We start from the raw sequence: 25099 nt of genomic DNA on the forward strand, positions 1-25099 counted from the left end.
GCCCTTCAAGCCATGCCCTCTGTGGTCATGCTGCTGAGTGCCTTTGCAAGGAGCCCAGGGACTGCACAAGCTACCTCCTGTGTGGTGGATGTATGGTCCGAGAGGCCTCCAGCAGGCAGCCAGCAAGACAAGAAGATGCTGCGAGATCTCCCCCAGGGTGCTCATTGGAGAGCTTACAAAACCGGGTCAGTAAGTCACCCTGCCAGGCAGATTCTGGTGACTGACAGGACGTGGAGCAGTCCAAGCCTGAGCGCAAGTGAGTTATTACTTTTGCAGGACCTTTGTGGCTCCCAGCTGCCTCCCCTGCTGCTCCAACACATTCTGGGTCACCATGGGGTAGAGCCAAGGGGATCCATACAGGGTCCTATGGCTCTCTGCCCAGGCTAGTTACTACCAGGAGGAGCAGGTGTGGAATGGGGGATGAGTAGCAGCCACCACTCTTACCTTATTTTTCACTAGAGAGACCACCCTGGCTTACACTAGTATGGATGTATTGATTGAGGAATTAACACTCCACCCTGGGTGCTATATGGTCAGTCTCTCTCGCTCTCTCTCTCTCTCTCTCTCTCTCTGTCATTCTCTCACACACACACACACACACACACTCTCTCTCTCTCACTGGCTACATCTACACGTGAAGCCTACATCGAAGTAGCTTATTTCGATTTTGCGACATCGAAATAGCCTATTTCGATGAATAGCGTCTACATGTCCACCAGGGCCGGCGACGTCGATGTTCAACTTCGACGTTGCTCAGCCCAACATCGAAATAGGCGCAGCAAGGGAACGTCTACAAGTCAAAGTAGCACACATCGAAATAGGGATGCCAGGCACAGCTGCAGACAGGGTCAACGGGCGGACTAGCGCTTCCGGGGCAACAGCTAGCCACTCCCTTAAAGGGCCCCTCCCACATACACTCAGCCTGCACAGCATGCGGTCTGTGGAGCCATAGGCACACAGACCCTGGGCGCCGCAGTCATGGACCCCCAGCAGCAGCAGCAGCAGCAGCAGCAGCTAGAGGTCCACCCAGCCCTCCCAGAAGGAGCAGGGCTTGCCCTGGCACATGCCATGTGGGAGGCAGCTGAGTACCTCCTTGCCCCAGGGGAGGAGATGCCCCCAGGGCAGAAGGGCTCAACCCCTACCCCTGCAGCACCCCGCCCCACCCCCCGCCTCACACGCTGGCGGCTGTGGAGCTACCCCACCAGCACCGACTGGTGGGAGCGGCTGGTGCTTGGGGAGTGGGACGACGACCGCTGGCTCAGGAACTTCAGGATGACCCGACAGACATTCCTGGAGCTGTGCCAGTGGCCCACCCCCGCACTCAGGCACCGGGACACGGCCATGCAGCGTGCCCTCCCTGTGGAGAAACGGGTCGGCATCGCTGTCTGGAAGCTGGCCACTCCGGACAGCTACCGATCCGTGGGCCAGCAGTTTGGTGTCGGAAAGGCCACCGTCGGGGCTGTCTTCATGGAGGTAAGAGAACCCACAGGGGGAGGCCAGGGCAGGGCGGGGGGCCAGGGCAGAGCAGGGGGGCCAGAGCAGGGCAGGGCAGGGCAGAGCAGGGGGGCAAGGGCAGGGCAGGGGGGCCACAGCAGGGCAGGGCAGGGGGGCCAGGGCAGGGCAGGGCAGGGCCATACACACCCTGCTCACCCCTCATTGGGGCTGTCCCATGTGCTTTCTCTGCAGGTCGTGCGTGCCATCAACGCCATGCTCCCGCACAGGCTCGTGAGGCTGGGGGACCCAGATGCCACCGTCGCCGCCTTTGCCACCCTGGGCTTCCCCAACTGCTTCGGGGCTCTGGATGGGACTCACATCCCCATCCGCGCCCCGCATCACAGTGGAGGACAATACCTCAATCGGAAGGGCTACCATTCTGTCGTCCTGCAGGCCTTGGTGGACAGCCGGGGACGTTTCCAGGACATTTACGTGGGCTGGCCTGGCAGCACCCACGACGCCCGGGTTTTTCAGAACTCGGGCCTGTGCCGCCGGCTGGAGGCGGGGACCTACATCCCCCAGCGGGAGATCCCTCTGGGGGACACCACCATGCCCTTCTGCGTCATCGCAGATGCGGCCTACCCCCTCCGGCCGTGGCTCATGCACCCCTACACGGGCCATCTCTCCGCTAGCCAGGAGCGCTTCAACGAGCACCTGAACCGTGCGCGCCAGGTGGTGGAGTGCTCATTTGGCCGCCTCAAGGGACGCTGGAGATGTCTCCTGACCCTCCTGGATGCGGGCCCCAACAACATCCCCCAGATTGTGGGTGCCTGCTGCGCCCTGCACAACCTCGTGGAGAGCAAGGGGGAGACCTTTCTGCAGGGCTGGGCTGCGGAGGCCGGCAGGGCACACGTGCAGCCACCTGCTGCCCCCAGTCGGCAGGTGGACCCCGAGGGGACCCGGGTCCGGGAGGCCCTGCGGGCCCACTTCAACAAACAGGCCGCGGGGTGAACTCTGCCCAGGCCCCCTACTGCCCGCCCCTTCCTCCCCCACACTCCTGCCCCAACGCCCACACCATGGAGCACCCCACCGCGCCCCCCCCCACATTGTCCTGGACAAATGACAGCACGAACTTGTGGCTGAACGTAATTTTTTTTTTCTGGCCAAACCTTTTTTTTGGGGTGTAAATAAATATGTCAACCACAAACAGAAAACTAAGTACAAACGTTCAACCAAAGCAATATGTACAAAAATAAAACAATCCAAAGAAACAACTGTGTGGCATACATAATAAAAAGAAAACCAGGGAGGAGAAAGGGGAGAACTATTTACATGGGGGGGACGGGGCAAACGGGGGCACCAAAACAACAGGGTCCAACTATATACAAGGGGGGGGGCCACGTCCCAGGCCCCTCGCCCCTATAGCCCGGCACTGGGCGTGGGCGGCCGGGAGCCCCGCCGCGGTCGCAGCCCTGTCTGGGGCTGGGTGGGAGCGGGCTGGACCGGAAGGTATCGGGGCTGGCGAGTCTCAGGTGGCTCCAGGGGTCCCTCGGCTCTCTGGCCCTCGCGGGTGGGTGGTGGGGCGACGGCGGACGGGCCGGCGATGGGCGGAGCAGCTGGTGGTGGGGCTGCAGGAGCGGGCAGGTCGGGCGATGGCTCGGCCGGCGCGGCATGGGGGGCCAGGTAGTCAACGAGCCAGTTAAATGTCTGCATATAGGCCCCCCATGCCTCCTGGCGCCAGGCCAGCGCCCGCTCCTGCAGCTGGAGGTGCTGCTCCGAGACCTCCAGCTGCCAGCAGAGGATGGCCAGCAGCTGGGGGTCCGTCGCCGTCGCCGGTAGTAGGCGCGGGGTCCGCCGTCTAGCCCTCCGCGGGGCCGGTCGTTCCTCAGCCGAGGGGCTGCCCTGGAGCGATGGTCCCAGAGGGCTCTCCGGGACGACCGATGTCTCGCCGGAGCTCTCTTCCGGTCCTTCTGATGGTGCAGGTGCAGGTGCAGGACACAGGAGAGGAGGGGGGGAAGAAGAATGGAGACAGGCGTTAGTGTGGGCCCCGAGCCTTGGCCTTTGTCCCCCCCGCCCTGTGCTGCAGGTTCCCCATCCCCGTCCCCGGGAGATGCTGCTGTGATGGATGGGGTTCAGGGGTCCCCCTGCCCTGCACCCCGTCCCCTGGTGGGAGCGACTCTCACTTCACCCCGCAGGGTCTGACAGCAGGAGAGCTTTCTTAGGCCACAGATGGCCAGTTTCTGGCATGAGTGACAGCACCAGCTGTCGGAAGAGACAGTCCTTCCAACCCGTCGTGGGGAGAAGACCCCAAGGGGGGCCCCTCTGGGATGCAGCTTTCCCCCTCCTCAGGCTGGCTGCCTACCAGCTCTCCCTTCCCCTAGCCTCTACCTGTGGCCCCCGCCCTCGCCCCCCAATTCCAAGCCAGCTCAGCTGCTCCCTCCTGTTTGTTCAGGGCAGAGGTGTCACCTGCCAGCTGTAGCGCCAGGATCCTCCTTTGGCCCTGGGAGCTCTTTGGCTCTTGTGGCTCATATGTAGCCTGAGTCTCCCTTTGGCACTTCCCCCACTCCATCACATGCTGCTGCTGCGGGGTGTCCCACCCCCTCCGCCCGGGGGCCCCTCGAGGTTCCGCTCCCCCCTGGCCCGGGGATGGGGCATGGCACTGTCATGCAGGGTGGGCGGGGGCAGGGGCTGATGGCTGCACTGCTGTGAGGGCCATGGCCCTGGTGTCCTTGGGGCCATGGCCATGTGAGCGTGTGGGGGGCCCTGGACACATCTCTGTTACCCCCGCCCCTCAAGCCCAGGGGTGTCCACCAGAGAGGGGTACCTACCTATCTGTCCGCTCCCACGGTCCGGAGATCCCCGGGGGTCGGAGGCCCGGCTGCTGCTCCAGGATGGCAGGAGGAGGATCTGCAGGCTGGATTCTGCGGAGGAGGAGCCCCCCTCCTCCTCCTCCTGCCGCGATGTCCCGGGGATGGCCTCCGGGGGGGGCCCCCGGGGTGCGGGGCTTGCCTCCGGGGCGGACTCCGGGTGCAGGGCCTGCTGGGGCTCATCAGCCGAGGTGTCAAGGGTGGCTGGAGGGGAGGAGATGTGCCGGGAGCCCAGGATGTCCCTGAGCTCCCTGTAAAAGGGGCAAGTGACAGGGGCGGCCCCAGATCGGCTGGCCGCATCCCGGGCCCGGGCATAACCCTGCCGCAGCTCCTTGACCTTACTCCTCACATGATCCGGAGTGCGGGCAGGGTGACCCCGGGCAGCCAGGCCATCGGCCAGCCGAGCGAACGCATCCGCGTTCCGCCTCTTGCTCCCCATTACCTGGAGCACCTCCTCCTCGCTCCAGAGCCCCAGCAGGTCCCGCAGCTCAGCCTCCGTCCAGGAGGGGCCCCGCTGCCGCTTCCCAGACTGGCTGGCCCTCTGGCTGGGCTGGCTGCCCTGGCTCCCCTTGGGGGGGGTCCCCAGGGGGCGCTGGAGGGGCTGCCGGGCAGCCATCGCAGCTGGGTGGGTGGCTGAGGGCTGTGCAGGCTGCCCGCGTGTGCAGGCTGCAGCCTGCACGTTGCCTCAGCTTCCTGCAGAGGCAGGGAGGGGGAGGGGACCTTTAAGGGGCCGCTCCACGCGGCCACCAGTGAGCTGAGGGGCTGGAGAGAGCGTCTCTCAACCCCCCAGCTGATGGCCGCCATGGAGGACCTGGCAATTTCGACGTTGTGGGATGCGGATCGTCTACACTGTCCCTACTTCGACGTTGAACGTCGAAGTAGGGCGCTATTCCTATCTCCTCATGGGGTTAGCGACTTTGACGTCTCGCCGCCTAACGTCGAAGTTAACTTCGAAATAGCGCCCGACGCGTGTAGCCGCGACGGGCGCTATTTCAAAGTTAGTGCCGCTACTTCGAAGTAGCGTGCACGTGTAGACACAGCTACTCTCTCTCTCTCTCCAGCACCTTATAGATTAACGGAAAAGTTTCGAGCATGAGCTTTCGTGAGCACAGACTCACTTCATCAGTTGCTGTTACAGATCCAGACTAACACAGCTACCCCTCAGATACTTGACACTCTCTCCTTTCATTCCTGCCCTCGGGCACTCTCACTCACACACAGGCCTATGGCTTGGGGAAGGAGCCAAGGCGTGTTGCTTCTGAAGGGTCTCTCTGCTGATCGTGGCTGGGGAGCTGGTCAGGACAGACTGGCTGCAGCAAGAGCAGTGTCTCAGAAAGAGGGCTACTACCACCTGCTCTCTCCTTTTATTGCCTCTGTACAATCCCTGTGACTCATCAAAGTTCCTCACCAGGGAGCTGGCCCAGACTTCCCTTCCTCCAGCAGAGCAGAATTTTCCTTTGTTTGCTCAGCCTTGATGACTCATTTCCACACACTCAGCCTTGCAGTTTCTAACCCCAAACAGGCAATAGTGTCCACTCTCACACGCATTCGTACCTGAGGGGAGAATGCAGTTTCGAGCAAGTTACAAGCAGAGTGGATGGAATTAACAAAAAAGATTACAAAGTTGCAAGGCTCAACACTCACCAAGCTTAGGATTACTTTCTGAATTTATAAAGCAAATTTGTGAGACTTACAAAGTTGCGAGGTGTTACAAATATTACAGAGTTGGGAGGTCTGAGATTACAACATGTTGTGGAGTTTAAAAGGTAATGCAGCAAAAATGATTACAAAGCTTCAGAGAAGTATTTACAAATCATCAGCAATAAAGTGACTTACAAGACAACTGCCCTCCACCCACCCCACATACACAGCATTGCAACCAGCAGGAGGTTTTTCCCTGTCTCCAAGTCATGTGTTGGCAGGACCTTACAGTTTAGTGTATTTCCAGAAAATCCATGTGTAAAATCAAGTAATAGCTTGGGCAGAGTCTTTTATGCAACAACTGCAATAAAACCTAACATGACAAAATCCTTTAAGGGGAGTCATTAAACCATGAATCATAGAATCATGGAGCTGGAAGGGACCTCAGGAGGTCATCTAGTCCGGCCCCCTGCCCCAAACAGGATCAACCTCAAATAAGTCATCCCAGCCAGGACTTTGTCAAGTGGGAACTTAATAATCTCTAGGGATGGAGATTTCACCACCTCTCTGGGCAACGCATCCCAATGCTTCACCACCCTGCTGGTGAAGTAGTTTTTCATAATATCCAACCTACTCCTCTCCTTCCATAACTTCAGACCATTGCTCTTTGTTCTGCCATTGTCACCACTGAGAACAGTTTCTCTCCCTCCTCTTTAGAGCTCCTCTTCAGGAAATTGAAGGCTGCTATTAAATCACCCCTCAGTCTTCTCTTCTGCAAACTAAACAAGCCCAAATCTCTCAGCATCTCCTCATAGGTCACGTGCTTTATCCCCTTAATAGTTCTTGTTGCCCTCCACTGAACCTGCTCAAATACATCCACATCTTTTCTATAATGTAGGGCCCAAAAGTGGACACAATATTCCATATGTGGCCTCATTAGTGCCGTGTACAGGGGAACAACAACTTCTCTAGATCTGCTTGAAATGCTCCTCCTAATTCATCCCAATATGCCATTGGCCTTGTTGGCTACAAAGGCACACTGTTGACTCATATCCAGCCATTCATCAACTGTAATCTCCAGGTCCATTTCTGCTGTACTGCTACTTAGCCAGTTGGTCCCCAGCCTATAACAATGCTTGGGATTCTTCTGTCCCAAGTGCAGGACTCTGCACTTCTCCTTGTTGAACCACATCAGATTTCTCTTGGCCCAATCCTCCAATTTATCCAGGTCTCTCCGGATCCTATCTCTACCCTCCAATGTATCTCCTCTCCCCCTAGTATTTTGTCATCCACAAACTTGCTGAGGGTGCAATCCAGTCCCTCATCCAGGTTATTAATATAGATGTTGAACAACACAGGTCCCAGAATTGAGCCTTGCGACACTCCATTTGAAACCAACTGCCAACCAGATATTGAACCACTGACCACTACCCTGTGGGCCCAAGTCCAGATACTCCCACATCCACCTTGTTTGAGTCCAACACATGATGGGAAGTAGCGATATGAGGTGTCTCACTGCTGACTGCAAATGGGAAAAGGAAAGTGAACAAGGAACAACAGTTTTGAGCACCAAGAGAACTGGCTGGCCACCTTAATCCGAATGCAGAGCTCTGGCAGAGAGAGCTGCCCCTAGCACACACAACAGAAGTGTTCCTGTCTGAGCAAGGGCTGCACGTCAGCCAACAGACTCATCCCACAGTTTTCTCTTCCTTTTCCCTTTGAACAACACACAGCGCTCTAGTGCTGAAGACTGAGCACATGTGGGAGGGAGGGGAATCTTCCCTCTTTGCAGGTGTCTAAGAACATGTTAGACATGCACCTGCCAGCAGGAGCTGGGTAATGCAGCAGGGGACTGGACTACATAACTCACCCAGGCCCCCACCAGGCCTATATTTCAAAGGGTCTATGACGCTCCTGAAGTTTAACTATGAAGAAGATACACGGAGGTCAGACAAGTGCTGTATGAATTGAATGATTATGTGTTTGAAACTCAACAGAAATTATTACAAAACTTTCAAGTACTATGTGAAATACAAGGCACGGCAATGTTTTCCCAAGGCATAAAACATTGTACAATGGTTTCTGCAATGTTGCAGCTCTTCCTGCACATCTCTTCCAGTCACACTTCTAGCAGCTTTCAAAATCTTTTGATAATTTAGCATGAACATGCCTCAAATGAATGACAGCAAAACCAGGCATATTCATTATGCTTTGAAATTGGAAAACATGAGGGTTTAATTGTTCAGAGAATTTCCAATCACATAATGGACTTTTAAATGTTAAAATGCAGACTATGGGAAGAGGAAGATAAGATCACCAGGCTGAACTACAAACATTGCTTGTTAAAACGGATTCAGTTTTCTGGCAGGGAGTCTCTCCACTTTGATCAGCCAGGCTGCTCCAGAGAAGTTCCTCTGGCAGACACAGAATCAGAGAATCACAAGGCTGGAAGGGATCTCAGGAGGTCATCTAGTCCAACCCCTTCCTTCAAGCAGGATCAACCCCCATCCCGGACACCTGTACCTTTTGCGGCACGAGGGAGAACCTGGCGCACATCTACATCCACATCTACATCGAGTGCGTCAGGCTGCAGCCCCTCTTCCGGCTCCTCCAGAACCTCCTCTTGAGGTTCTGGCTGCACTTCTCCCCACACCTTCTCATCCTCTCACACCCTATCCGTGGCCCCACAAAGTCGCGGGACCTCCTCGTTAGCCTCCTCCTGGCCACGGCCAAAATGGCCATTTACAAAACCAGGGAGAGGAGGCTGGCAGGGGGGGCGACCTGCGACTGTGGGACCTACTTCCGTTCCTCCCTCCACTCACGAATCCGAGCAGAGTTCCTCTGGGCGGCGTCCACCAACTCCCTGGACGCCTTTGAGGAACGGTGGGTGCTGTCCGGGGTCCTCTGCTCGGTGTCCCCCTCCGGCTCCCTTCTTTTAAACCTTTGACCCTCACTCCCGCTCCTGGTTTTTCTTTCGTTGTCCCCCGTATTTACTTGGGACCGGGCTGTTTTTAATGGGTCCCCTCTCATCGTGTCTCATCGTCCCCAGCTGGGACTTAAAAACCTCAAGGGATAGAGAATCCACCACCTCTCTAGGCAACGCATTCTAGTGCTTCATCACCTGCCCGGTGAAGTAGTTTTTCCTAATATCTAACCTACACCTCCCCCTCTTCAACTTCAGACCGTTGCTCCTTGTTCTGCCATCTGTCACCATTGAGAACAGTTTCTCACCCTCCTCTTTAGAGCTCCCCTTCAGAAAGTTGAAGGCTTCTATTAAATCACCTCTAAGTCTTCTCTTCTGTAAACTAAACAAGCCCAAATCCCTCAGCCTATCCTCATAGGTCTTGTGCTCCAGAACCTTAATCATTTTTGTTGGCCTTCGCTGAACCTGCTCCAGCAAATCCACATCCTTTTTATACTGGGGGGCCCAAAACTGGACACAATATTCCAGATGTGGCTTCACCAGTGCCGAATAAAGAGGAATAACTACTTCTCTAGATCTGCTCAAAATGTTCCTCCTAATGCATCCTAGTATGCCATTAGCCTTTTTGGTTACAAGGGTGCACTGTTTACTCATATCCACCTTTCATCCACCATAACCCCTAGGTCCCTTTCCATCATACTGCTGCTGAGCCAGTCAGTCCCCAGCCTCTAACAATGTTTGGGATTCTTCCGCCCCAGGTGCAGGACTCTACACTTCTCCTTATTGAACAGCATCAGATTTCTTTTGGCCCAGTCCTCCAGGTCCCTCTGGATTCTCTCTCTACCCTCTAATGCATCTACCTCTCCCCCTAGTTTTGTGTCATCTGCAAACTTGCTGAGGGTGGAATTCAGTCCCTCATCCAGGTCATTAATAAAGATGTTAAATAACACCGGCCCCAGAACCGAGCCTTGAGGCACTCCACTTGAAACAGACCATCATCCAGATATTGAGGCATTGACCACTACCCGTTGGACCTGACCATCAAGCCAGCTTTCTACCCATCTTATAGTCTAAGGATCCAATCCATATTTCCTTAATTTATGGACAAGAATGTTGTGGGAGACCTCATCAAAAGCCTTGATGAAGTCAAGGTATATCACATCCACTGACTTCCCCATGTCCACAGAGCTTGTTACCTCATCATAGAAGCTAATCAGATTGGTCAGGCAGGACTTGCCCCTGGTGAATCCACATTGGCTACTTTTGATCACTTTCCCCTCTTCCAAGTCCTCCAAAATGGATTCCTTGAGGATTCCCTCCATTATTTTCCCAGGGATTGAGGTAAGGCTGACGGGTCTATAGTTCCCTGGATTGTCCTTCTTTCCTTTTTTAAAGATGGGCACTACGTTTGCCTTCTTCCAGTCATCCAGTATCTCCCCTGATCTCCAAGAGTTTTCAAGGATAATGGCCAAAGGTTCAGCAATGACATCTGCCAATTCCCTCAGTACCTTTGGGCGCTTTAAATCCAGACCCATGGACTTGTGCACATCTAGTTTTTCTAGATAACTCAGAACTTGTTCCTTCCGCACAGATGGCTGCCCTCCACCTTCCCATACTGCATCGTCTAGGACCATCATGGGGAAATTGACATTGTCTGTGAAGACTGAGGCAAAAAAAGCATTGAGTACTTCAGCTTTTTCTGCATCATCTGTCACCAGGTTACCTCCCTCATCCAGTAATGGGCCCACACCTTCTCTGCGAACCCATTTATTGTTCACATGCCTGTAGAAACCCTTCTTGTTGCTCTTCACATCCCTTGCCAGCTGCACTTCCAATTGTGCTTTTGCTTTCCTGATTACTGCCCGGCATTCTCCAGCCGTATGTTTATGCTCCTCCTTAGTCAACTGTCCACATTTCCCTTTCTTGTATGCATCCTTTTTGAATTTAAGCTGACTAAGGATTTCCCTGTTAAACCAAGCTGGTTGCCTACCATGTTTGCATTTCTTACTACGCAGCAGGATTTTTTGTTCCTCTGCCTTCAGTAAGAGTTCTTTAAAATACTTCCAGTTCTCTTCAACTCTTTTCCCCTTCATCTTCGTTCCCTGCTCATCCAGTCTCTCAGGGAGTCAAAGTCTGCTCTTCTGACATCAAAGGTCTGTATGTTACTGCTCACCTTTCTTGCTTTTCGTACACCTTTCTTACACCTTCTGTCACCTTTCTTACACCATGTGGGCGTGACCCCAAAGGATGCTGAATACTTCCAAGCCCAGAAGACAGCAGGAATGGAGGGTTTCCAGCACCTTGCAGAGTCAAACACATGCTCTGAAGTTCCACTTCAGGTGCCTTCTATTGAAAATTCGGCCTTCAGTCTCCAAAACCATGGTTCATTAGCGAGCAACAGAGGCCTTGGTTAGTGGGAAGATGTACACAGACTCCTGAGAGGAATTGTAATTAACTGACATTTTCCCCAGCTGGGTATGCTGTGATGGATGATGTTTGCCTGTTTGTTCTGTTTGACTCCTTGTCACACTTCCAGTGGCTCAGGCTTGATTAACTGTTTTTTTTTAATTGTTTTCTATTAATAAGGAAGCCGTTTTCAGTGCTGACAAAGTAGCCCCATCCCAGGGGTGGCAGTCTTTGTGTGTGAAATACGTTTTCAGGGCTCTTTGGCCTTCCATCCCATGGAGAGGGGAATACAGGCTGCCCACACTTCAAACACGTATCCCAGGTGGCCTAGAACAGCCTCCTTGGGCTGGCAGGGCCCTGCATGACAGAGCAAATTGTCTGTAAGACTCTCCATCACTGGAGATATTTAAGAACAGGGTAGATAAATATCTAAGAGGGATGGCCTAGAACAGCGTTTCCCCATTTCATTTGGCCACAGAACCCTTTTAAATTTGAAAGGATTTTGTGGAACCCCATTCTCAGGCTCTACCCCCCTTCAGCCCCCAAACCCATGCCCCCTGTCAGCAGGCGTTACCTTCCTCAGCCCTCAGCTTTAACCCCCACCCCACAAACCCACTCCCCACCCCCAGGATTATCCCGCTTCAGCCAAAGAGCTCCTGTAGCTGTGCGCAGGGCCGCTCCTTGTCCTTCTTGTGGAAGAGCTTGTACAGCTTGAACTGCAGGTGCCTGTTGTAGTGGTGCGTGCGCTCGCGCTCGGCTAGCAGGATGAGGTGCTGCTTGGTCAGCTTGGCGCTGTCACTGCTCCTCCCTGGCCGCTGCCTCCCCCGCCTCTTCCTCCTTCTCAGCAGGGCTGCGGGGCTCCAGCAGGGGCAGACTCGGCCCCCTCCCTCCAGCTCTCCTGCAGGCTTAGCGCTCCCCCCACCAGTGGCGCAGGCAGCTGCTCGGCCTCACCCTCCATGAATACAAGGTTGGTGGGGCACCTCTTGGGCAGCCCCCACCCTGCCTCAGGACTTGTTCTCTCAGGAGGTGGGGAAGGAGGCTGTGCCTCTGCCACCGTAGCCCCTCCACTGCTGGCTTCTCACAGGGACTGTTGCCTGTGGCCTTCTCCAGCGTCTCCTCTCCAGCTGTCTGCTCCTCCAAAATGGACCCTCTGCCTCCACAGGGGACTCCTGTGGGTGTGCAGAGGCCTTGACACCCTGCCTTTCTTCCTCCATCCCCTCAGCAGGGCCGTGTCCATGGCAACAAGGAATACAGTAAACAATGAAGCGAGCGGGACTGAGAGCGAGGCGAGCGAGGGGCTCTCTGCGGCTCCCTGCCCTGCCGCCGCTGAAATAACAGAACTAAATTCAGTTGGTTTAATGCCCAGATCCCTCCCACCACCCTGCCAGCCATTAAACCAATTAAACTAAGCTCTACTCTGTCAGCGGCGGCAGGGCAGGGATCTGCAGAGGAGTCAGCAGCAGCAGTGCCCCAAACTGCAAATGACTCATTAGAGAGCTGCATGCAGATCCAGAACCACAAAGGAGTTTTCTCGCAGAGCCCTCATTTTCCCCACGTGGCACCTGGGGGCCTGTGGAACACCATTTGGGAAACAGTGGTCCAGATGGTGCTCCGTCCTGCGGTGAGGGCAGGGGACTGGACTCAATGACCTCTCAGGGTCCCAGCCACTTCTAGCGTGCTCTGATTCTCTCTCAGAATTGTGTTCACTCAGTGCTGGCATGCACGGACTTGCGCAGCTGGAGGTGGGCCATAATACCGTATTTCTGTGGCCAAATCCTGCCCTTGGCCGTGCCGCTGTGTGAAACGGGGGTGAGGGTGAGCAATGAAAATTGGCTCCCTCCCCTCAAGCTAGCAGGTGAGAACGTCCATCGCTCGCAGAAGAGATGGGCGTCCTACTAGCGGAGAAGCCAGCCAAGCGCCATGGCTCTGCTACAATCCCACAGCCACTTCTGGAACAAGGCCAGCCGAGTTGTTCTGGATTTACGCAGGCACAAGTGGGACACGGCTGTGCCCCATTCTCCATGAGGAGTGGTCTGCAGGACGAATGGGGTGTCTCTGCACCGCACTAGCTACTGTGCATTCCACAATCAGCAGCGAGGGCTCCCAAGGTTCACCTGGCCCCTGCTCAGCTCAGAACAAGCCTGCTTCACCCACAGTGCTCCCCCAGCCCCAGCCCCAGCCCCAGGCAGCAGAGCAGCTGTCTGCACCTCCCTGGGCTGCCCCCACATTTCTCTTCCTCACATATTCTTTCTGCTCCGTGGAATGAGGCGCTGCTACTACCTGACGGCACCAAGCTGTGTGCAGAGCTGTCCCCTGGAGCAAAGCAATGGTGTGTGAATCTTCTCTGGATCTGTGGCAGTGTCAGAGCTTCGGGGGAGTCTCTCATCCAGGCCTTCTCTGCTGGCGGCTGGCAGGTGGAGCACGCAGGGTATGTGAGCACCTCGCCTCCAGGGAGTGACTGTGAGTGAAAGTCACATATGGTCAGAAAACCAACCGCTGTCCCCAGCACCATTCCAATAGGAGACCAGCAGCAAGTCACGAAAAGTGTGTGTGTGGGAGGGGGAGGGGAAGCCAGACTTTGGTGCACTTTCTTGCCATCCTCCCCACTTTACTCCCCCTCCCCCACGGAAAAAGGAAGTGTGTTTGTGACAGAGAGGTGGCTGTGTTAGTCTGCTTTCTATCAAAACAAACCCGCAGTCGTGAAGCCTTTTAAAGACTAACAAAATAATTTATTAGGGGACATACCCACTTTGTCAGATCATAGCCATACCAGAACAGACTCTGTGGATTGGACTTTTGGGGCTTTCCAGAAAAGCAAAATGGAAAAAAAAGTTTTAAAAAATGAAATGGAAAATTTAGTAGAACTGGAAAAAAAAATCACCTCTCCTCACGGTGACAATCCAAATTGTGGGGTTTGTTTCATTTTTCTCAATATGGACATTGAAACAATTTTTCAAAGCAGAAATATTCCACCGAAAAGTAATTCTGATGAAACCACATTTCCTGATGAAAAAGATTTTCAGGTGAAAAATTTCAGTGAGCTCAAGTGAAAACCAATACACCCATCATGAAAAATGCAATAATCCAATATATTTCCTGCCCTGCAGCTGCACTGCTGGGAGGAAATTAGGCAATCTCCTGCCCTTCAGGGGCCTCACATTCCCTGTCTGTAAAATGGGGAGAACAAGCCTGACCCTAAGAGGGAGGATTTATCATATTCTGCCCATCTCCATGGTCTCTGTGCACCTCACCTAGAATGAGCAGGAGACAGGCTTTGAAGTTAAGTGTTGGAACAGATACATTGTAGCAAAGATGTAATGTCAGGATGCCCACTTTCTGCTCCCTGAATTGGAGACTGACCTGAGACTGGCTGAAAAGTTGATCCTCTGAGTCTTTTCCCTGGGAAGGTGCATAATGAAATATATCCTTTCACCTTCATGATTTGCTTCCTTCCCTAGCCCTGCCCACTGGTTTAACTCATTGTGTTTTTTCTTGATCTAAAGGCTTCAGGGTTAGGTTGGGTGGACAATCTGATGCTGTCAATTTGGGGGTGAGGTGGGTTTCTGAGTCAAGATCTGATTCAGTACTTTTAAATCCCTTCCACCCTCCCACACAAGTCAACTGGAGCCTAAAGAGAGAATCAGTGAAAAATAGGGCCACAGCCGATAGACTAACTAGGAAGGAAGCAACCGCAGCAGCTGGGAGAAGATAAATAGAAAGGAAGGAAGCCCAGAAGGGAAGACAGATCTGGTTAGTACTAGTACTAGTGCTAGTACTGCTCCTTCCTCTCAGACACAAGGGATGTTGGCTGTGACTTGCAGTGGCCTGCTAGGAGCGTAGCACAACGTATGGTGGTGATGCGGTGGTCTCGAGTGAGTGATGCTGTGTCTGAGGTAAGAGAGACTCACAGAGGATCACTTCATGACACACGTGGGGGTTATTCAGGAACAGTGTTTCTCAGCTGTGTGGGGAATTAAAGAGGGAATCCATGTGAGAGCCGGTGGTCTGGGACCTGGAAGAAGTTCTGAAAGGATTGTGGTGCTGCAGCTCTCTGAGCAAGCAGAGCAGAAGACCCAGAGAGTGTAGCAGGCTGAGCCTCAGACAACGCGTCAAGAATTTCCCAGGTAACCAACGGGGGCTCAGCACCACATGCTGCAGGGCCTGGTGAGTCTCCGTCAGCAGCAATACAGTGCAGACAGGGAACTGGACTGTGTAAAGTGGCTGCAACAGCTCACCCCGAGGCTGCGTTTTGAACTTGGGAAAGGATGTCTCTAGCTGTTGGCTGGGAGAAGGCTTCATGGGCTCTGCGAGTGGCTCATCGTCTGACAGGCAAAGCCCAAGCACCCTGCACATCCCGAACTGAAGCACATGCCAGGGTTTATGATCACTCAGGTCAACCATTGCAGAAAGGATGTGTCTGTCAGCAGGGGGGCACTGCCAGACATGTGGGGCAGTGACATGGATGAAGAGAGTGAGGTCCGGAGCATGTGCACAGGTGTTGGCAGGCTGGACCACTGGCTGCTTGCAGCTGGGAAGCTTAGGGATGGATGAAGTGTTGGAGGCGGTGATCTGAGAACAGTTCTTGTATGGACTTTCCAAGGGGGACACTGTGTGTGCTGGCACCAGCCATCAACATTGGGCAGTGCTGTGAAGCTGGGCTTTAACCATTTACCTAGCAGTCCAGATTTGCTTCCAGAACCTTTCTGGTACCTTTCCTGTTGTGATTAGTACCTGCATGTATCACAACCAGCATCTCCTCCTCTGTGTTGCACATGAGTGTACCTGTATGTCTGCAACGGTCTGTGACCATGACACTTGGCGGGCAATTCACCATGCTTTTCTCCTGGGCATCACAACCCAACAACCAATATTTCGAATAATCATTTCCCCCTTATTATTTCCTGAGCTTAATAACTGGAGTACCCTCCCCAAAAGGGGACTCCTCGGGGTGAGAGTGTCCTATGTCATCACCTGGAAGGAAGGTCCCACCTATATGATCACACAACTTTTTAGCTCTCTTCAAGGGAATGTGTGTGTAACTGACAAATGAAATTCATATTTACAGTGAAATGAAATACAAGACAGGCTACAACTAGGGCATAATATACATTTTACCAGTGTTTCTATTGGAAACAAGCTGAAGAAAAGTCAATTTCTTCAATTAGTATGTAGTCCATTAAAAAATGAACAAATATGTGTGGTGCAGTAGCTCATTTAATGGATATGTACAAAAATTTCACATTCTGTGACTGCTCCCAATGCCCAGTGGTAAGACTGTTGCTATGTAGTTTTATAGCTCTATAGCATGTAATTGTGTCTGCAGGCAGAACACTTGCATAAATATCCCCAACTCCAGAAGACTCACATTAAAGTTGCAGAAGTAGCATTAGCATAAATCTCTAGTCAATCCCCCATTCTGGATTTGCAGACACCTGCCATTTTTAAGTTAGTCCTGCAAGCAGAGGCAGTTTTCTGAGAAGGATGGAGGAATACTTGGCCATGGGTATTTGTGTTAAGGAACACAGAGGTCACTCCCTGACCACTAGGCCTGCCTCTGGTCATTATGAATAATGCATCTTTGCAGCAACCAGAAAATCATTTGAATGAGCAGATTCATGCATGGATTCCAAAGTCAAAAGGGACTATTGTGGTCATCTATTCTGACCTCTGACATAACAAAGGCCAGCAATCTCCTCTTCCAGTCTTGATTTAAAAATTTTTCTGTGATGGTGAATCCACCACACACCTTGGCAACTTTTTCTAAGTTATCCTCACTATTTAAAAAAAACTGTTATCCAATCTGAGCTTTTCTAGCTTCCACTTCCAGCAATTGGGCAATCTTTTAACTTTCTCTGCTAGAAGGAGACACCAATGATCAAATATTTTGTCCTCATATAGTTGCTTAGAATAATCAAATCACACTTTAATCTGCTCTTCATTAACTACATTGAGCTCGTTAAATTTATCACCATAAGGAATATTTTACAGTCTTTTAAGCATTCCCATCTTGTCTGAGTCCACTTCCATGCATCAACATCCTCCTTGAATTATGAAAACAAAAAAGCAGTCCAGTAGCACTTTAAAGACTAACAAAATAATGTATTAGGTAATGAGCTTTCATGGGACAGACCCACTTCTTCAGATTGTAGCCATACCAGAACAGACTCAATATTTAAGGCACAGAGAACCAAAAAATAATAATCAAGGTGGTGCTGTTGTCATCATGAATAAGTCAAGCTATGAACAGGAGGCAGCCAGACAACTCTCCAACACCACACTTTACAGACCTCTCTCCTCTGATCCCAATTTGGAATTCCAGAAGAAATTACAACTACTTAAGGAACTCCCTGCTGCTACTCGGGACCTTATTCACTCAGACACAGCATCTGAGCCCCAGCCTGGATTATTCTATTTACTTCCCAAAATCCACAAACCTGGAAACCCTGGACACCCTGTCATTTTGACTATTGGCACCCTCACCACCGGACTATCCAGTTATGTGGACTCCCTCCTCAAACCCTATGCCACCAACACTCCCAGCTATCTCCGAGATACCACTGACTTCCTGAGGAAATTACAAAACATTGGAAAAGTTCCTGACAACACCATCGCTGCCACCATGGATGTAGAGATTCTGTACACTAATATTCCACATGAAGTCGGATTACAAGTGATCAGGAATACCATCCCTGATGTCACCACAGCCAATCTGGTGTCTGACCTCTGTAACTTTGTTCTCACCCACAATTATTTCCGATTTGGGGACAATTTATACCTCCAGATTAGTGGAACTGCTATGGGCACCTGCATGGCCCCACAATAGGCTAATATATTTATGGCTGACCTAGAACAATGATTCCTCAGCTCTCGTCCCCTATTACCCTTCCTCTACTCACAATACATTGGTGACATCTTTATGATTTGGACTCATGGTATAGCGACCCTAGAAGAATTCCACAGAGACTTTAACAATCCGCACCCCACCATCAACTTAAGCCTCAACTACTCCACGTGAGAGATGCATTTCCTGGACACTACAGTACAAATCAAGGATGGCCTGATCAGTACCACACTCTACTGGAAACCCACTGATCGCTATATTTACTTACACACTTCTAGCTTTCATCCTGAACATATAACTACATCCATTGTTTACAGTCAAGCTCTTACGTACAATCACATTTGCTCTGATCCTTCTGACAGAGATGGAAAACTACAAGATCTTTACCAAATAGTCATTAACCTGAATTACCCACCAGGAGAAATAAAAAAAACAAATTGACAGGGCCAGATGAATACCCAGAGACCAGCTACTCCAAGATAGGCCCAAAAAAGCCAAGAAAAGAACACCACTGGTCATTCCTACAGCCCCCAACTCAAACCATTGCAACACGTTATAAAAGATCTACAACCTATCCTTAATCACGATGCCACACTCCAGAAGGCCCTAGCTGACAGGCCTGTTCTCTCCTACAGACAACCTGCCAAACTTATGAGGATTCTCACCAACAACCACAGTCTGTACCACAGGAACACCACTCCTGGAACTTTTCCTTGCAACAAAGCCCGCTGCCAGCTTTGTCCACATATCTATTCTGGAGATACCATCACTGGACCTAACCAGCTTATTCACAGAATCACAGGCACATTCTCATGTTCCTCAGCTAACAACATATATGCCATTGTGTGCCAACAATGCCCAGATGCTTTGTATATTGGACAGACTTCAAACTCGCTTAGACAAAGAAGTAATGGGCATAAAACAGACATAAAAACACTCCTGCATCACAAACCTGTCAGTCAGCACTTTAAGGGAGTGGGCCGTTCTGTTAATGGCCTGAAGGTCTGTGTTTTACTGAAAAGGAATTTTCACAGCTGTTTGAAAAGAGAGGCTGCTGAACTCTCTTTTATATTCAAATTCGACACATTAACACGTGGTTTGAACTGGGATGACAATCTTTTAGCTCATTATAGGGGCTCTTTTACATACTTAGCAGGGTGTATGGGGTGTCCAGGGAGGGGTAACATCTCTGGTGTGGGGACTTATCATGTTTCTTTGGGGCAGTTTGTACACCTTTGGTCCCCACCTGGCACACAGCTCCCACCTGTGGCTCCAAGAAGCTGTAGCATGCAGTGGCCACACCCCGAAAAACCTCTTTGACAGGAAGGCTAAACCAGGTGAGGGGAGCCACCTGGTTGGAAATCTGCGGTGAGATAGGGAATTGCCTATCCCAGCATGCAAAGTCAGCCCCCGCAGACTGGGAGGATGAGATCAACAGCAATATCCAACGACCAGAAAGGAGGTTCTGCAATGCTCTATGGAGGGCGAAGGGCACGACAAGGCACCAAAGACGGCATGGACATCCACTGCAGCCTAGGAAGTCCCAGCCGTGACAACTTTCCGTACCACTGGAACCAGGCTTCTGAGGTCGAGAGAGTGGAACTGCCCCTGTGCAACAGCTTTTCCACTTTAAACATTCTCCTGCACAGGTTCTTTGCACATTCTCATCACTTCTGTCTACCTCCAAGTCCTGCGGTGATGGCAGAGGGGCGAAGTGACAGGTGGAGGTGACCACTGGGAGTCGTAGCTCTGAATCTGCACGTAGGTGGCCTGTGGATTTTGGTCGCTTGACTCTGACTCCGGGACAACAGGGGAGTTCGGCAGCATCCTAGGTGACTGAGCAGGCATTTTTAGGAACAGCACTGCTCACCTTCAAAATGAGGAAGGGGACTAGAAAAGGTGTCCCAAAAATTTCTTGTCCCGATCGAAATGGCCAGCCTGCCACAGCTGGCAGTTTTACCCTCACAGCGGTCAAAAAACAGTGAAAAGAAAGATGATATTTGCAGCATGGAACATTCACACCGTCTTGGACAGGAAGAATGTTATGACACCTGAGAGAAGAACGGCCCTCAGAGCAAGAGAACTGGCACGTTATAATATTGACATAGCCGCCCTTAGTGAGACCAGACTGGCAGAGGAAGGATCCATCTGCGAGCCAAAAGGAGGTTACACCTTCTTCTGGAAAGGCAGGCCAGAAAATGAATACAGAATCTACAGAGTGGGACTTGCCATCAAGACATCGCTTCTGCACCAGTTTCCTGACCTGCCACCTTGCATCAGTGAGCGTCTGATCAAGCTCTTCTTCCCCATCAACACCTCTCGCCATGTTACAGTCATCAGCGCTTACGCCCCCACACTGACTAGCAGCAACGAAGCAAAAGAAAGTTTCTATGAGGACCTTGACCATCTTGTGAAAGCAACTCCTCCTCGTGACAAGCTTCCCCTGTTAGGTGACTTCAACGCCAGGGTCAGCAAGGACTGTAGGACCTGGAAAGGGTGCTGGAGCATCACGGTGTTGGTAACATGAACGCCAATGGACGCCTTCTGCTGAGCTTGTGTGCAGAAAACGACCTGACAGTTACCACCATCTCTTCAGGCAAGCTGATAAATACAAGACCACATGGATGCACCTGAGATCAAAAGAGTGGCACCTGATTGACTGTATCGTCAGTTTCAGTGGGACATTTGAGATGTTAGGATCACCAGGGCCATGCAGGGAGCTGAGTGCTGGACTGATCATAGACTCGTCAGATCAGTCCTTATGCTGCACATCACACCACTGCACTGCAAGAAGCTCCAGGTTGTCAGACCCTCCTTCAACATTGGGAAGCTGCAACATACTGGCCATCATGAGAAATTTGCAGCCTGCCTTGATGAAGTGCTGATGTCCCATGGACCTCTGACTGGAGACCCAACACAAAAGTGGGACCAGTTCTGAACCCTGGTGACGGAGTCAGCCAAGTCAACACTAGGACTGAAAAAGAGAGTTCGCCAAGACTGGTTTCATGAAAATGGCAAGCTCATTATGAAGATCTTAGAGGAAAAACACAACACATTTCTACTACAGCAAAACGATCAGTCCTCAATCGCCAAATGTGATCATTTCAAACACTTTCAGAGCCAGGCACAGCCTGTCCGACAGTCCACTAAACTGAGACTGTACAAGGCTGTAGTCCTGACCAGTCTCCTGTATGGCTGTGAAACCTGGACCTTGTACAGAAAACATGTTAAACTGCTGGAGCGCTTCCACACACACAGCCTGAGGTCAATACTGCACATTCGATGGCAGGACAGAGTTACAAACTTGGAAGTCCTGAACAGAGCAGGAACCACGAGCATTGAAGCCATGAGTCTGAAAGCCCAGCTTTGCTGGACAGGGTACATCATGTGAGTGGAGGAGTCTTGAATCCCTAAGCAACTCCTCTACAATGAACTCTCCCAGGACAAAAGGAATCCAGGTCAGCCTCGCAAGAGCTATAAAGACTCCGTGAAGGCCAACATTGCCCATGCTGGTTTAAAACCAGCTCAGCTAGAGCAGCATGCAAAAGACCAAACAGGCTGGCGTGCTCTCGTACGACAGACGTTTGACAACTTTGAAGAGCAGTAACGCGTACGCCTCACTGATGCCCATGAGAGGAAGAAAGCAACAGCAGCAGCTGCACCAACAGATCCAGGACAATTCCCTTCCCCCCACTGTAATGCCCATGCACTTCAAAGCTTGGACTCCTCAGCTATATGAGTCCACAACCGATGAGCTTATGCAAGCTCAAGACGTCATCATCAGACACAACGGACTACTTACATACATACTTTGATTTATCTAATTCTTGACCCCTCCTTTCCTCCCCTCTGCTCTCTGATTTGCTTACCTTGATAATATTTTTTTCTGATTTGTCAGCCTAGATTACTATGGCTACGTCTACACGTGCACGCTACATTGAAATAGCTTATTTCGATGTAGCAACATTGAAATAGTCTATTGCGATGAATAACATCTACATATCCTCCAGGGCTGGCAACGTCAACGTTCAACTTCGACGTTGAGCAGCACCACATCGAAATAGGTGCTGCAAGGGAACGTCTACACGCCAAAGTAGCACACATCGAAATAAGGGTGCCAGGAACAGCTGCAGACAGGGTCACAGGGCGGACTCAACAGCAAGCCGCTCCCTTAAAGGGCCCCTCCCAGACACAGTTGCACTAAACAACACAAGATCCACAGAGCCGACAACTGGTTGCAGACCCTGTACATGCAGCATGGATCCCCAGCTGCCACAGCAGCAGCCAAAAGCCCTGGGCTAAGGGCTGCTGCACACAGGGGCTGGAGAGAGAGCGTCTCTCAACCCCTCAGCTGATGGCCGCCATGGCAGACCCCGCTATTTCGATGTTGTGGGACACGGATCATCTACACGTGCCCTACTTCGACGTTCAACTTCGAAGTAGGGCGCTATTCCCATCCCCTCATGGGGTTAGCGACTTTGACGTCTTGCTGCCTAACGTCAATTTCAACTTCAAAATAGCGCCCAACACGTATAGCCGTGACAGGCGCTATTTTGAAGTTGGCGCCGCTACTTCAAAATAGCGTGCGCGTGTAGATGCGGCCTATGTTTGGTTCTCTGTGCCTTAAATATTGAGTCTGTTCTAGTATGGCTATGGTCTGAAGAAGTGGGTCTGTCCCACGAAAGCTCATCACCTAATAAATTACTTTGTTAGTCTTTAAAGTGTTACTGGACTGCTTTGTTGTTTTCATAGTATATAGCCTAGCTCGGCTCCCTCTCTTCTTGAATTATGGGCACCAGAACCAGACACAGGATTAAAGCAGTAGCCAGTGCCAGGTTCAGAAGTGAAATACTCTCTCTGCTTCTACTCTGTTTAGGCATTCCAGGGTTGTGTTGAACTTTTTGGCTACAGCATTATACCGAGAATTCATATTCAAATTATTCATGATCCCAAGCCTTCAGCATCATTATTTCCCAGGATAAATCCTCTATACTACAAGCAATCCCTATGTTCTTTCTTCCCTGATGCATCCATTCAAATTTACCCATACTGACAATGCATCTTATTCACTTGCAGACAGTTTAGAAAAAGAGAAAAGCAAAGAGCCAGAAAAGGAGGGCAGAGTGGTAGGGTCACAGTGCATGGATGTGAGGTTCATGCAGAGCAGAGAGTTTTAATTTTGTTAGGACATGGGTGACCTTTTGAGAAAAAAGGAACCTACTTAGGAAGGCTGGGCTCCACCTGACCAGACAAGAACCAACTAGCTGCCATGTGGAAAGTGGAAAGTTAATGGGGAGATTAAAGGGTGAGGGAAAATCATAGAATCCAAGGGCTGGAAGGAACCTCAGGAGGTCATCAAGTCTCGCCCCCTGCCCTAAGCAATATCAACTCCTTCTAAGTCATCCCAGCCAGGACTTTCTCAACCCAGGACTTTAAAACCTCTAGGGATGGAGATTCCACCACCTCTCTAGTGCTTCACCACCCCCCTGGTGAAATACTTTTTCCTAATATCCAGCTTAGACCTCTTCCACTGCAATGTGAGACCATTGTTCCTTGTTCCACCATCAGTAACATCTGAGAACAGATTCTCTCCATCCTGTTTAGAGCCCTCTTCAGGAAGCTGAAGGCTGCTATCAAATCACCCCCCAGTCTTTTCTTCTGCAAACTAAATAAGCCCAAATCCCTCACCCTCCTAATTATTTTGGTTGCCCTCTGCTCAACCTGCTCCAATGTGTCCACATCCTTTCTATACTGGGGGGGCCCAGAACTGGATGTAGTACTCCAGATGTCGCCTCACCAGTGCTGAACAGAGAGGAAAAATAACTTATCTAGATTTGCTGGCAATGATCCTCCTAATGTACCCCACTATGCTGTTAGCCTTCTTGGCTACAAGGGCACACAATTGACTCATGTCCAGTCTCTCACCCACTATAATGCCCAGGTTCTTTTCTGCTGCACTGATAATTAACCAGTCTGTCCCCAGCCTGTAACAATGCTTGGGATTCTTCCATCCCAAGGAGATTAGTGAAGCTTATGGCAGAAAATATAATGATAATAGGGGATTTTAATCATCCTTACCTTGACTGGATGCATGTCACCTCATCAGGAGATTCAGAGATAACATTTCTAGGCACCGTGAATGGGTGCTTCTTGGAGACCCTTGTCCTAGAACACCAAAGGGAGATGCGGGGTGGAGAACAGATTTTCCTTCAGCTTCAGAATCTGGGCACATTCTCATTCTGCACCGGACCTGCTAGGAAACCTGAGCTCTGGAGCAACTGCCAGCATCCCTGAGGCACAAGGGTAAGACTGCACTACCAATCCCCTCTGGCAGATGGGGCACACAGTGACTGCTGTGGACAGCAGCTTTGGTTGCTTGAAGGAACATAGTCTAACTGCTCAATAGAAGCTCTCCAGGACTCACAGGGCCCACACAGTGGGAAGCCCGGCTACCTCTCCCTGGTACCTCAGCTTGAATTCAGCAAAGTCCTGTGCCTGTTGCACAGGTGTCATGTGCCAGAGTGAAGCCCCATAGGGATCCTGCCTTCAGACATGCCAGTCTATTGTGTGGAGAGATATGAATGGCCCATGCAATGGGGCTGAAGGGACACTCATTCTTTCTTCTCCAGAAAGCATCTTCTCTGAGTAAATACCAAATTGCTCTTCCCCATGGCCAATGCCTGAGCTTTGTGCAATCCCAGTGACCGTGACTTGAAAGAAGCTCTGTGCATGTGCAGGGTCAGCGTGAAGGATTGAGACCAGCCAACTCATTAATTCAGAGTATGGTCATTAAGGAGAAACAGCTGCACAAGCTTCCACCCTGCTGGGGAGAGGATCAGGCTGGTACTGTGTCTCTGTCTAACCATTAACTAAGGTCAGTAAAATGCTCTTTAACATTCAGAATTAAAACACATTCCTCCTCAGCCACAGTTCTCTCAGCACCTCATACCATGATACACGTTCCTTTAAAATGAAGACCTGTAGCTA

This window comes from Carettochelys insculpta, chromosome 6, assembly GCF_033958435.1.
Source record: "Carettochelys insculpta isolate YL-2023 chromosome 6, ASM3395843v1, whole genome shotgun sequence".
Classification (NCBI taxonomy): domain Eukaryota; kingdom Metazoa; phylum Chordata; order Testudines; family Carettochelyidae; genus Carettochelys; species Carettochelys insculpta.